Source organism: Ambystoma mexicanum, chromosome 2q (assembly GCF_040938575.1).
Source record: "Ambystoma mexicanum isolate Mex_15411 chromosome 2q, UKY_AmexF1_1, whole genome shotgun sequence".
NCBI classification, from domain to species: Eukaryota; Metazoa; Chordata; class Amphibia; order Caudata; family Ambystomatidae; genus Ambystoma; species Ambystoma mexicanum.
The window spans coordinates 1,443,968,838-1,443,983,665 of NC_090924.1; positions in this window are offsets into that span (position 1 = coordinate 1,443,968,838).

A 14,828-nucleotide genomic window follows, 5' to 3' on the forward strand; every position below is an offset into this window, starting at 1 on the left:
AGACAAATGTAGCTGCGTTCTTCTTCATTTGGTCCACAAATGGAGAAATTGAGGCGCAATGTCAACAAGGCTGTTTTTGCCTTTTTGAGAGATGTTGGTGTGTCCTCTTTTCACAATGAAAATATTATCTTTTGTAGTACACACATTTTTCGCAGAGATGGAGTACATCTTTTGTATTTTTTGTTGTTTTTTCAGACATGACACTTAAGGAAAGGAAGGGAAGAGGGGATACAAAAGAGCAGGTGGAGCGAGGAAGATGTAAGGTGGGCCTTAATCAGGTAGGTGGCAGTAATTCTCAAGCTCCTGGACCGCAGCCTCAAAAGCACTTTGAAGGGTCTCCCCCTTGCAGAGCACTGCGTCGCAGAACAAATGCAACACTGTAACCTTCAAAAGGTAAGGGTCTACAGCATCACGTATGGCCTGCGAGGCAGCTGGAGGGATGCGCTGCCCCACAAGAGTGCCTCTTGTGGTGTCAGGAGCAAAAACAGAGGATGTTGCAGAGGAACCTACTACACTTATCACAATGTACAACCTTACGAATAGCCCCACTGTGGAACGACCTTAGGTGTTGCATCATTGAGGTAGTACCATAGCTGTACAAACCTGGTTTGCCATGACACTGCACCAACTGGCACTGAGTGCAGCACCCTTGTTTGCACAAGCTTTCAGTACTCCATCAAGAGTGGCAAACAACCTCCACACCCAGGATTCATGGTGAGTGCTAGTAGTAGGGACTTCTACTACCTCATCCTCTTCATCCGCCTCTGCATCCTCACACCTGTACTCCTCTGCAGGCCCTTGGGGAGGTGGTGGTGGTGGAGGGGTTGGGGGTAGTACTTATGTTGAGGCAGCAGGAGCAGGACTCGCCATGATTACCATCTTCTCCAATTGTAAAAGAGCACCCCACAGCAAAAGCATTTTCTGATAATCAGCAATATGGAGCAATGCTCTTTTCTGGAAATCCAAAATCAGAATGAGAATCTGCTTTGGGGTGTGGCCTCTTATAGGGGTGCTGGGGAGCCGTTCGCGGACACCTGCACAGTCTGCGAACACTTCGAACACCAAAAAGGGTTCAAAAAGTTCCAAAAAGTATGCAGATCACTAGGGACATGATCTGGGACATGTGCAAGGGTGAAAGCTCACAGAAAACTTCCTTGGATTGCTCTGAAAAAAAACGTTTTTGGTGTCCTGGGGCCCGGACTGTGTTCATGAACAAGGACCCACGCTTAGCGTGGGTGCGGTCACATGATGACGTTGCAGTCAGGTGTACGCATGCATGCGTGTGTTCTACGGACAGTGTTCATGTCCCTGAACTAATTAAAAGTGCGACACACGTGTGGCGGACAGTTACGGACAGGCGCGATGTTCATAGGACCCAAGGGTGCAATACGATTGCATGCAGGTGTTCTACGGACAGTGTTCAGGTCACCGAACAAATGTAATGTGCGTCACAACTTTGCAGACAGGCGGACGGCTATGTGTTCTATGGACATATTCATTCTGGTTGCGGACAATGCGAACAGGGGGTATGTAATTAGGACACCTTATTTTGAATAGTTGCGGACATGCGGACAGATTTAATGTCCTGCGGACACCTCCATTTTGTTGCGGACATTGCAGACAGGTATAATGTGCTTAGGACACCCCCGTGTTGGTTAATTGTGGACATTCTGGATACCCGCGCTGTCCGCGGACACCCTAACAGCTTTTTTTTTTTAAAAACAAGACACAGAGGAATTTTATTATTGTATACAAATATAATAATTATGAAAGAAAGGGGGAAGAACAAATGTATACAAGTAGAGGGTAATTAGGGGTTTGTACATGTTGGATGGTAGGGGAGGAAGGGATTGAAGTCTAATCATAACGTTTTTCGTGATGTTTTGGGGATGGTTAGCTGGTATATGTAGAAAGGGTACAGGTACATGTGGGACAGTGATATTTAATGTTTTCCTTTATATGGTCCTCTACAAAGTTTTTCAATATAATGAAATTGGTCATTAATTGATCAATTTTTTGCTCTAAATGCTGCAGATGATTTTCCAAGGTGTCTGTTTCAGTAATATTCTTATTGTATGTGTGTTATGTTAAAAGTACACATAAAAGAATGTTTATTAATTGGCTTATTTAGAGAAGTGTAGTGTCTACCATTAGTATTACTGTTTTCACTCATTTTGTCCTGAAGAAAATTTTCTTCTAGCCATTCCAAAGTAGTAGGTATTTCTGTGTAAAAAAGGCAAATTATTTTTCAATTTTTCAGTCTACCCTACTACAGAAAGTCTATAAATATAGGATTTCATGAAGTGTACTTACCATTTTTTTTTGATTTGCTGTTACTGCTTCGTACTTGTGCTGTTGATTGTTGCTGTGCAGTTTCTGTGAGGTCATTCTGCTGGAGGCATATGTTATTTTGTTTGGTATTTTCCATTATGTTCCATATGCTATTTAATTGGACTGTTGGTGTCTTACATATACAGTTTGCACTTCTTATTTATTTTTTGATGTGATTTATGTGCATGCTGCTCTTTGAACAATTGCATGACAGATCAATTTAAGATACACCCTGAGTTTTTGGATAGTGTTGATATTGACAAAGTCCATCCGTGGACATGCGCACAGTCCATGGACATCAGATCCACTAGCGCAGGACAGAGGGTTAAATATGATGTGTGGTACATGTATATAAACTAAGGGAATCCTACTAAAAACGTATCAAATGCAGGCTATCTATATCTATATTAAGTAAAAAAACTTTATTAAAGGGACGTTATCGTTAAGTTGCGCTACTAAAAACCTATGAAATTCAGTAAAATAACTTTGTTAAAGGGACTTTGTGGTTCCAAATAAAACCGAAAAATCCACCAGCATGCACTAACACCCAGGACATCAAAGATGACATCACACATGTCATTGATGACATCACATATCCGGTTCCCCTTTTTTCCTTTACTGACATATCTAACCACATGGTTTTGTTCAGTAACAGTCAAGAACAAAAAATTGAAAAGGTGATATATTTGTAGACATATACTTCAAGTATGTTCTTACAGTAATTACCTTAGGGTCAAGTCACATCATATGAAACATATACATAGGGGAAGACACAGGCTTGAAAGACAGCAATCCTTTCTGTGTATGAAGATGATCAGTAGGATTATCAGCACTTTCTGATATTTGTTTTTATTACTGTACTTTCCCTGTATATTTTCATATTTCTAGACATTGTACTCACACTATTTTCCTTAGGATACAGTCACATCACGTGATACACATACAAATAGTAAGTAGCAGCTTTGAAACAGAGCAATTATTTCTCTGCATAAAGATAATCAGTTAGGTTATGAACTCTTTCTGCTACTACTTCTGCTTTTTTGCTTAGAGGGCCATAGAATGGATCATTCATCATAGCTGTATATAGGTGCTTTTTGTTAGCGCACATTTTGGCACACATGTATTTCAGGCGCAGGGACGCTACCGCCTGCTTTCTTGTGGCGGACTTGTTTGGCCCTGTGCGCGTCTTTGACCGTGCGCTGGTTTGCACTATTCGATTCCATGAATACGAGTTGTAGGCGAGCGTGTGGGCGTTCCGCGCACTTGCCTCCTGTACTTCCCCCGTGACGCCCATATTTTCACGCGTTGTTCCCCATTCCGAGTGTTACGCCCCGTGTTCCGCCTACTTTTGTTATGTGCACCGCGCTATGTGCGATTTCTCAGCGGCTGTGGCACACGCCGTTGGACGACCTGTGCGCCGGCGTGCGCCGCACACTTTTTCAGCGCAGATCCAATATTTTTCTCACGCACGGATTTCCATGAATCGATGTGCGCTGGTTTCCCTGCGATTTTCGCAGTTGCACTGCGATTTTCGCCCTTTTACTGCAATTTGCACGTTTTGGCATCTCTGCGCCGGAATTTTCGGCGCACATTAATTCCATGAATCGGCCTGATAGTTGTCCTGCACTGTGTAGTTGTGCATTTGGGCTATGTCAGTGCCCCTACTTTGTTGCAAGATCTGAAAAACTTGGTTCAGGCAATCATGAAAGCCCTTCCAAATGCCAAGGTTTTTTCATCTGCTTTGTTACCTAGGGCAGTATGGGACAATAGTTATGTTTTTTGTCCTCAGCAAAATGTTGCTAGGTGTTTAGTTAACCAAGGCATGTTTGCTTTCATGATTAGAGCTGGGATAATCTTTTGCAATAATGACAACATTGAATCTGGTAATGTTTTTTTTTGCTTTAAAGCAGATGGCATGTCTTTATCTTTTATGGGAAATGCCATGCTGTTTTGGAATATAAGGATTGCTTTGCAGAAGCTAATTTGAAGATATTTGGAGGAAAATAAGGATAAAAAACAAAAAAAGTACAAAATAAATGGTGTTTCTGAAGCATCTTAAAAGAAAAAGGCTCTTTTCAGAGCCAACCTCATGGGGTAAATGGGGTATACTAGCACACTATTTAAATTTCATTCCCCACTCTCAGATTTTATGAATTGTCCGCGGACACCGCAGTTTTCCGCAGACTTTGTATTACATACAGGGATTTTGAGGATGAGAGGCATGCAAATTAGACTTAGCAGGGCAAGTCTAATATGGTCAATAAGGTTTACTAGGTGTGATGTGTAAGGAGAGACTTTTCGGAAAGTCTTTTTCCTGAGGAGAGCAGGTAGCTATGGCTGTGTCTTTCAGAAGGCAGATTGTTTGGATGTTGGGAGACTCATGGATACAATGGTTGGAGGTGCATGCAGATCGCTGTGCAGTGGCTGCACATTTTGGATTCCCTCATGTGGATGTACATTGGCATGGAGTGCATGGAATGAAGTGACTGGATTTGGTACCTCTTTGTGCTACTTTGGTGACACAGCATCATCCAGACATTATTATTATTATTCATTGTGAGACAAATGTAGCTGCGTTCTTCTTCATTTGGTCCACAAATGGAGAAATCGAGGCGCAATGTCAACAAGGCTGTTTTTGCCTTTTTGAGAGATGTTGGTGTGTCCTCTTTTCACAATGAAAATATTATCTTTTGTAGTACACACATTTTTCGCAGAGATGGAGTACATCTTTTGTATTTTTTGTTGTTTTTTCAGACATGACACTTAAGGAAAGGAAGGGAAGAGGGGATACAAAAGAGCAGGTGGAGCGAGGAAGATGTAAGGTGGGCCTTAATCAGGTAGGTGGCAGTAATTCTCAAGCTCCTGGACCGCAGCCTCAAAAGCACTTTGAAGGGTCTCCCCTTTGCAGAGTACTGCGTAGCAGAACAAATGCAACACTGTAACCTTCAAAAGGTAAGGGTCTACAGCATCACGTATGGCCTGCGAGGCAGCTGGAGATGCGCTGCCCCACAAGAGTGCCTCTTGTGGTGTCAGGAGCAAAAACAGAGGATGTTGCAGAGGAACCTACTACACTTATCACAATGTACAACCTTACGAATAGCCCCACTGTGGAACGACCTTAGGTGTTGCATCATTGAGGTAGTACCATAGCTGTACAAACCTGGTTTGCCATGACACTTCACCAACTGGCACTGAGTGCAGCACCCTTGTTTGCACAAGCTTTCAGTACTCCATCAAGAGTGGCAAACAACCTCCACACCCAGGATTCATGGTGAGTGCTAGTAGTAGGTACTTCTACTACCTCATCCTCTTCATCCGCCTCTGCATCCTCACACCTGTACTCCTCTGCAGGCCCTTGGGGAGGTGGTGGTGGTGGAGGGGTTGGGGGTAGTACTTATGTTGAGGCAGCAGGAGCAGGACTCGCCATGATTACCATCTTCTCCAATTGTAAAAGAGCACCCCACAGCAAAAGCATTTTCTGATAATCAGCAATATGGAGCAATGCTCTTTTCTGGAAATCCAAAATCAGAATGAGAATCTGCTTTGGGGTGTGGCCTCTTATAGGGGTGCTGGGGAGCCGTTCGCGGACACCTGCACAGTCTGCGAACACTTCGAACACCAAAAAGGGTTCAAAAAGTTCCAAAAAGTATGCAGATCACTAGGGACATGATCTGGGACATGTGCAAGGGTGAAAGCTCACAGAAAACTTCCTTGGATTGCTCTGAAAAAAAACGTTTTTGGTGTCCTGGGGCCCGGACTGTGTTCATGAACAAGGACCCACGCTTAGCGTGGGTGCGGTCACATGATGACGTTGCAGTCAGGTGTACGCATGCATGCGTGTGTTCTACGGACAGTGTTCATGTCCCTGAACTAATTAAAAGTGCGACACACGTGTGGCGGACAGTTACGGACAGGCGCGATGTTCATAGGACCCAAGGGTGCAATACGATTGCATGCAGGTGTTCTACGGACAGTGTTCAGGTCGCCGAACAAATGTAATGTGCGTCACAACTTTGCAGACAGGCGGACGGCTATGTGTTCTATGGACATATTCATTCTGGTTGCGGACAATGCGAACAGGGGGTATGTAATTAGGACACCTTATTTTGAATAGTTGCGGACATGCGGACAGATTTAATGTCCTGCGGACACCTCCATTTTGTTGCGGACATTGCAGACAGGTATAATGTGCTTAGGACACCCCCGTGTTGGTTAATTGTGGACATTCTGGATACCTGCTCTGTCCGCGGACACCCTAACAGCTTTTTTTTTTAAAAAACAAGACACAGAGGAATTTTATTATTGTATACAAATATAATAATTATGAAAGAAAGGGGGAAGAACAAATGTATACAAGTAGAGGGTAATTAGGGGTTTGTACATGTTGGATGGCAGGGGAGGAAGGGATTGAAGTCTAATCATAACGTTTTTCGTGATGTTTTGGGGATGGTTAGCTGGTATATGTAGAAAGGGTACAGGTACATGTGGGACAGTGATATTTAATGTTTTCCTTTATATGGTCCTCTACAAAGTTTTTCAATATAATGAAATTGGTCATTAATTGATCAATGTTTTGCTCTAAATGCTGCAGATGATTTTCCAAGGTGTCTGTTTCAGTAATATTCTTATTGTATGTGTGTTATGTTAAAAGTACACATAAAAGAATGTTTATTAATTGGCTTATTTAGAGAAGTGTAGTGTCTACCATTAGTATTACTGTTTTCACTCATTTTGTCCTGAAGAAAATTTTCTTCTAGCCATTCCAAAGTAGTAGGTATTTCTGTGTAAAAAAGGCAAATTATTTTTCAATTTTTCAGTCTACCCTACTACAGAAAGTCTATAAATATAGGATTTCATGAAGTGTACTTAACATTTTTTTTTGTTTTGCTGTTACTGCTTCGTACTTGTGCTGTTGATTGTTGCTGTGCAGTTTCTGTGAGGTCATTCTGCTGGAGGCATATGTTATTTTGTTTGGTATTTTCCATTATGTTCCATATGCTATTTAATTGGACTGTTGGTGTCTTACATATACAGTTTGCACTTCTTATTTATTTTTTGATGTGATTTATGTGCATGCTGCTCTTTGAACAATTGCATGACAGATCAATGTAAGATACACCCTGAGTTTTTGGATAGTGTTGATATTGACAAAGTCCATCCGTGGACATGCGCACAGTCCATGGACATCAGATCCACTAGCGCAGGACAGAGGGTTAAATATGATGTGTGGTACATGTATATAAACTAAGGGAATCCTACTAAAAACGTATCAAATGCAGGCTATCTATATCTATATTAAGTAAAAAAAACTTTATTAAAGGGACGTTATCGTTAAGTTGCGCTACTAAAAACCTATGAAATTCAGTAAAATAACTTTGTTAAAGGGACTTTGTGGTTCCAAATAAAACCGAAAAATCCACCAGCATGCACTAACACCCAGGACATCAAAGATGACATCACACATGTCATTGATGACATCACATATCCGGTTCCCCTTTTTTCCTTTACTGACATATCTAACCACATGGTTTTGTTCAGTAACAGTCAAGAACAAAAAATTGAAAAGGTGATATATTTGTAGACATATACTTCAAGTATGTTCTTACAGTAATTACCTTAGGGTCAAGTCACATCATATGAAACATATACATAGGGGAAGACACAGGCTTGAAAGACAGCAATCCTTTCTGTGTATGAAGATGATCAGTAGGATTATCAGCACTTTCTGATATTTGTTTTTATTACTGTACTTTCCCTGTATATTTTCATATTTCTAGACATTGTACTCACACTATTTTCCTTAGGATACAGTCACATCACGTGATACACATACAAATAGTAAGTAGCAGCTTTGAAACAGAGCAATTATTTCTCTGCATAAAGATAATCAGTTAGGTTATGAACTCTTTCTGCTACTACTTCTGCTTTTTTGCTTAGAGGGCCATAGAATGGATCATTCATCATAGCTGTATATAGGTGCTTTTTGTTAGCGCACATTTTGGCACACATGTATTTCAGGCGCAGGGACGCTACCGCCTGCTTTCTTGTGGCGGACTTGTTTGGCCCTGTGCGCGTCTTTGACCGTGCGCTGGTTTGCACTATTCGATTCCATGAATACGAGTTGTAGGCGAGCGTGTGGGCGTTCCGCGCACTTGCCTCCTGTACTTCCCCCGTGACGCCCATATTTTCACGCGTTGTTCCCCATTCCGAGTGTTACGCCCCGTGTTCCGCCTACTTTTGTTATGTGCACCGCGCTATGTGCGATTTCTCAGCGGCTGTGGCACACGCCGTTGGACGACCTGTGCGCCGGCGTGCGCCGCACACTTTTTCAGCGCAGATCCAATATTTTTCTCACGCACGGATTTCCATGAATCGATGTGCGCTGGTTTCCCTGCGATTTTCGCAGTTGCACTGCGATTTTCGCCCTTTTACTGCAATTTGCACGTTTTGGCATCTCTGCGCCGGAATTTTCGGCGCACATTAATTCCATGAATCGGCCTGATAGTTGTCCTGCACTGTGTAGTTGTGCATTTGGGCTATGTCAGTGCCCCTACTTTGTTGCAAGATCTGAAAAACTTGGTTCAGGCAATCATGAAAGCCCTTCCAAATGCCAAGGTTTTTTCATCTGCTTTGTTACCTAGGGCAGTATGGGACAATAGTTATGTTTTTTGTCCTCAGCAAAATGTTGCTAGGTGTTTAGTTAACCAAGGCATGTTTGCTTTCATGATTAGAGCTGGGATAATCTTTTGCAATAATGACAACATTGAATCTGGTAATGTTTTTTTTTTGCTTTAAAGCAGATGGCATGTCTTTATCTTTTATGGGAAATGCCATGCTGTTTTGGAATATAAGGATTGCTTTGCAGAAGCTAATTTGAAGATATTTGGAGGAAAATAAGGGTAAAAAAAACAAAAAAAGTACAAAATAAATGGTGTTTCTGAAGCATCTTAAAAGAAAAAGGCTCTTTTCAGAGCCAACCTCATGGGGTAAATGGGGTATACTAGCACACTATTTAAATTTCATTCCCCACTCTCAGATTTTATGAATTGTCCGCGGACACCGCAGTTTTCCGCGGACTTTGTGTATTACATACAGGGATTTTGAGGTTGAGAGGCATGCAAATTAGACTTAGCAGGGCAAGTCTAATATGGTCAATAAGGTTTACTAGGTGTGATGTGTAAGGAGAGACTTTTCGGAAAGTCTTTTTCCTGAGGAGAGCAGGTAGCTATGGCTGTGTCTTTCAGAAGGCAGATTGTTTGGATGTTGGGAGACTCATGGATACATTGGTTGGAGGTGCATGCAGATCGCTGTGCAGTGGCTGCACATTTTGGATTCCCTCATGTGGATGTACATTGGCATGGAGTGCATGGAATGAAGTGACTGGATTTGGTACCTCTTTGTGCTACTTTGGTGACACAGCATCATCCAGACATTATTATTATTATTCATTGTGAGACAAATGTAGCTGCGTTCTTCTTCATTTGGTCCACAAATGGAGAAATCGAGGCGCAATGTCAACAAGGCTGTTTTTGCCTTTTTGAGAGATGTTGGTGTGTCCTCTTTTCACAATGAAAATATTATCTTTTGTAGTACACACATTTTTCGCAGAGATGGAGTACATCTTTTGTATTTTTTGTTGTTTTTTCAGACATGACACTTAAGGAAAGGAAGGGAAGAGGGGATACAAAAGAGCAGGTGGAGCGAGGAAGATGTAAGGTGGGCCTTAATCAGGTAGGTGGCAGTAATTCTCAAGCTCCAGGACCGCAGCCTCAAAAGCACTTTGAAGGGTCTCCCCCTTGCAGAGTACTGCGTCGCAGAACAAATGCAACACTGTAACCTTCAAAAGGTAAGGGTCTACAGCATCACGTATGGCCTGCGAGGCAGCTGGAGGGATGCGCTGCCCCACAAGAGTGCCTCTTGTGGTGTCAGGGGCAAAAACAGAGGATGTTGCAGAGGAACCTACTACATTTATCACAATGTACAACCTTACGAATAGCCCCACTGTGGAACGACCTTAGGTGTTGCATCATTGAGGTAGTGCCTCTTGTGGTGTCAGGAGCAAAAACAGAGGATGTTGCAGAGGAACCTACTACACTTATCACAATGTACAACCTTACGAATAGCCCCACTGTGGAACGACCTTAGGTGTTGCATCATTGAGGTAGTACCATAGCTGTACAAACCTGGTTTGCCATGACACTGCACCAACTGGCACTGAGTGCAGCACCCTTGTTTGCACAAGCTTTCATTACTCCATCAAGAGTGGCAAACAACCTCCACACCCAGGATTCATGGTGAGTGCTAGTAGTAGGGACTTCTACTACCTCATCCTCTTCATCCACCTCTGCATCCTCACACCTGTACTCCTCTGCAGGCCCTTGGGGAGGTGGTGGTGGTGGAGGGGTTGGGGGTAGTACTGATGTTGAGGCAGCAGGAGCAGGACTCGCCATGATTACCATCTTCTCCAATTGTAAAAGAGCACCCCACAGCAAAAGCATTTTCTGATAATCAGCAAAATGGAGCAATGCTCTTTTCTGGAAATCCAAAATCAGAATAAGAATCTGCTTTGGGGTGTGGCCTCTTATAGGGGTGCTGGGGAACCGTTCGCGGACACCTGCACAGTCTGTGAACACTTCGAACACCAAAAAGGGTTCAAAAAGTTCCAAAAAGTATGCAGATCACTAGGGACATGATCTGGGACATGTGCAAGGGTGAAAGCTCACAGAAAACTTCCTTGGATTGCTCTGAAAAAAAACTTTTTTGGTGTCCTGGGGCCCGGACTGTGTTCATGAACAAGGACCCACGCTTAGCGTGGGTGCGGTCACATGATGACGTTGCAGTCAGGTGTACGCATGCATGCGTGTGTTCTACGGACAGTGTTCATGTCCCTGAACTAATTAAAAGTGCAACACACGTGTGGCGGACAGTTACGGACAGGCGCGATGTTCATAGGACCCAAGGGTGCAATACGATTGCATGCAGGTGTTCTACGGACAGTGTTCAGGTCGCCGAACAAATGTAATGTGCGTCACAACTTTGCAGACAGGCGGACGGCTATGTGTTCTATGGACATATTCATTCTGGTTGCGGACAATGCGAACAGGGGGTATGTAATTAGGACACCTTATTTTGAATAGTTGCGGACATGCGGACAGATTTAATGTCCTGCGGACACCTCCATTTTGTTGCGGACATTGCAGACAGGTATAATGTGCTTAGGACACCCCCGTGTTGGTTAATTGTGGACATTCTGGATACCCGCGCTGTCCGCGGACACCCTAACAGCCTTTTTTTTTAAAAAACAAGACACAGAGGAATTTTATTATTGTATACAAATATAATAATTATGAAAGAAAGGGGGAAGAACAAATGTATACAAGTAGAGGGTAATTAGGGGTTTGTACATGTTGGATGGTAGGGGAGGAAGGGATTGAAGTCTAATCATAACGTTTTTCGTGATGTTTTGGGGATGGTTAGCTGGTATATGTAGAAAGGGTACAGGTACATGTGGGACAGTGATATTTAATGTTTTCCTTTATATGGTCCTCTACAAAGTTTTTCAATATAATGAAATTGGTCATTTATTGATCATTTTTTTGCTCTAAATGCTGCAGATGATTTTCCAGTGTGTCTGTTTCAGTAATAATCTTATTGTATGTGTGTTATGTTAAACGTACACATAAAATAATGTTTATTAATTGGCTTATTTAGAGAAGTGTAGTGTCTACCATTAGTATTACTGTTTTCACTCATTTTGTCCTGAAGAAAATTTTCTTCTAGCCATTCCAAAGTAGTAGGTATTTCTGTGTAAAAAAGGCAAATTATTTTTCAATTTTTCAGTCTACCCTACTACAGAAAGTCTATAAATATAGGATTTCATGTAGTGTACTTACCATTTTTTTTGTTTTGCTGTTACTGCTTCGTACTTGTGCTGTTGATTGTTGCTGTGCAGTTTCTGTGAGGTCATTCTGCTGGAGGCATATGTTATTTTGTTTGGTATTTTCCATTATGTTCCATATGCTATTTAATTGGACTGTTGGTGTCTTACATATACAGTTTGCACTTCTTATTTATTTTTTGATGTGATTTATGTGTATGCTGCTATTTGAACAATTGCATGACAGATCAATGTAAGATACACCCTGAGTTTTTGGATAGTGTTGATATTGACAAAGTCCATCCGTGGACATGCGCACAGTCCATGGACATCAGATCCACTAGCGCAGGACAGAGGGTTAAATATGATGTGTGGTACATGTATATAAACTAAGGCAATCCTACTAAAAACATATCAAATGCAGGCTATCTATATCTATATTAAGTAAAAAAAAACTTTATTAAAGGGACGTTATGGTTAAGTTGCGCTACTAAAAACCTATGAAATTCAGTAAAAAAACTTTGTTAAAGGGACTTTGTGGTTCCAAGTAAAACCGAAAAATCCACCAGCATGCACTAACACCCAGGACATCAAATATGACATCACACATGTCATTGATGACATCACATATCCGGTTCCCCCTTTTTTCCTTTACTGACATATCTAGCCACATGGTTTTGTTCAGTAACAGTCAAGAACAAAAAATTGAAAAGGTGATATATTTGTAGACATATACTTCAAGTATGTTCTTACAGTAATTACCTTAGTGTCAAGTCACATCATATGAAACATATACATAGGGGAAGACACAGGCTTGAAAGACAGCATTCCTTTCTGTGTATGAAGATGATCAGTAGGATTATCAGCACTTTCTGATATTTGTTTTTATTACTGTACTTTCCCTGTATATTTTCATATTTCTAGACATTGTACTCACACTATTTTCCTTAGGATACAGTCACATCACGTGATACACATACAAATAGTAAGTAGCAGCTTTGAAACAGAGCAATTATTTCTCTGCATAAAGATAATCAGTTAGGTTATGAACTCTTTCTGCTACTACTTCTGCTTTTTTGCTTATTTCCCTGTATAAACTCATATTGTATGTGTTGTTGTCTCTTTGTGTTTTGTCTATAATAATGCAATTATGTAGTAAATGGGTTTTCTTAGCTACTTATTACATGTTTGACAGTATGCAAAACTCTAATAAGAAAGCAGTTATCATTTCACTATTCAACATGGCAAGATTATGAATATTGCACCTGCATCATGTATGCTGCACACACTGCCTATGTTTGTGCATGAGTAGCTGAGTTTACTGGATAGAACTTCATAATAGAATGCTATTTATGTCAATGCATTCCTTAATGCACTAATTAGCTCATTATATTTATTCAAATTGTTTGTCAACATTATAATCAGAATCCCCTGTACAGAGTTTTCATGAAGAGTAAATGCACATGTGATGTCATCAGTGATATCATCAATGACATTTGTGATGTCATCTTTGATGTCCTGGGTGTTAGCCTTAGTAGTGCATACTGGTGGCGCGATTTATGTTTGCTTAGCTTACCATAACTGGCAAATTTCAGGGGGTTTTCGGTTTTACTTGGAACCATAAGGTCCCTTTAACAAAGTTTCTTTTACTGAATTTCATAGGCTTTTAGTAGCGCAACTTAACCATAAGGTCCCTTTAACAAAGTTTTGTTTTATTGAATATACATTTTCATAGTGTAAATTTGATAGATGTTTACTAGGATTCCCTTACTTTCTATACATGTAACATAGAACATACTGAACACCCCGCTAATGATGTTGATGTCTGCAGATGAACGCGTACGACATTAACACTACCCAAACACTCGGGTTATCTGAAATTGTTCTATCATACCATATAAACACTGCACAAGTTCAAAAAGCAGCACATAAACACATTATATGTAATAATAAATAAGCAGTGGAACCTATATATCTAACACATCAACAATCCATTTAAATACGATATGTAATAAAATGGATTAAACCATTACAAAAAAGATATGCCTCCAACATACTTACCTCACAGAAACTGCATAGCTAGAAGCAACAGTAGACCTACACAAAACTATGAATACAATTTACCAGAAACTAGTAAGTACACTCCATATTTCTTATATATTTCTAAACCTTTTGTATGAGGTACAGTATAATTAATATATTTTTGTTTTTCACACAGAAATGTTCAGTACTTTGGCGTGCCTAGAAGAAAAATGTTCACGCGACGAAATGTCTGAAGACAGTGACACTAATGGTACACACTTCTCTATATAAGCCCATTAATAATCATTACTTTGTGTGTACTTAACATATATATATTTATTTTTACAGACCATACAAACATTGAAAATATTACACCAAAAGACACATTGGAAAAGACTCTGCAATGAATGGAACAGAAAATAGACATGCTCAAGGAAAATTTCAATGGTTTGAAACAGTTAGTGGAGGACCACATATAAGAAAAAAATTAAATATCATTGTCCCACCTGTACCTGTGCCTCCTCGCCATGTCCCAGTGAACTATCCCCAAACCCTCAACACCAAGAAAAATGTCCATCCCATCATCCCCTCCATTCCA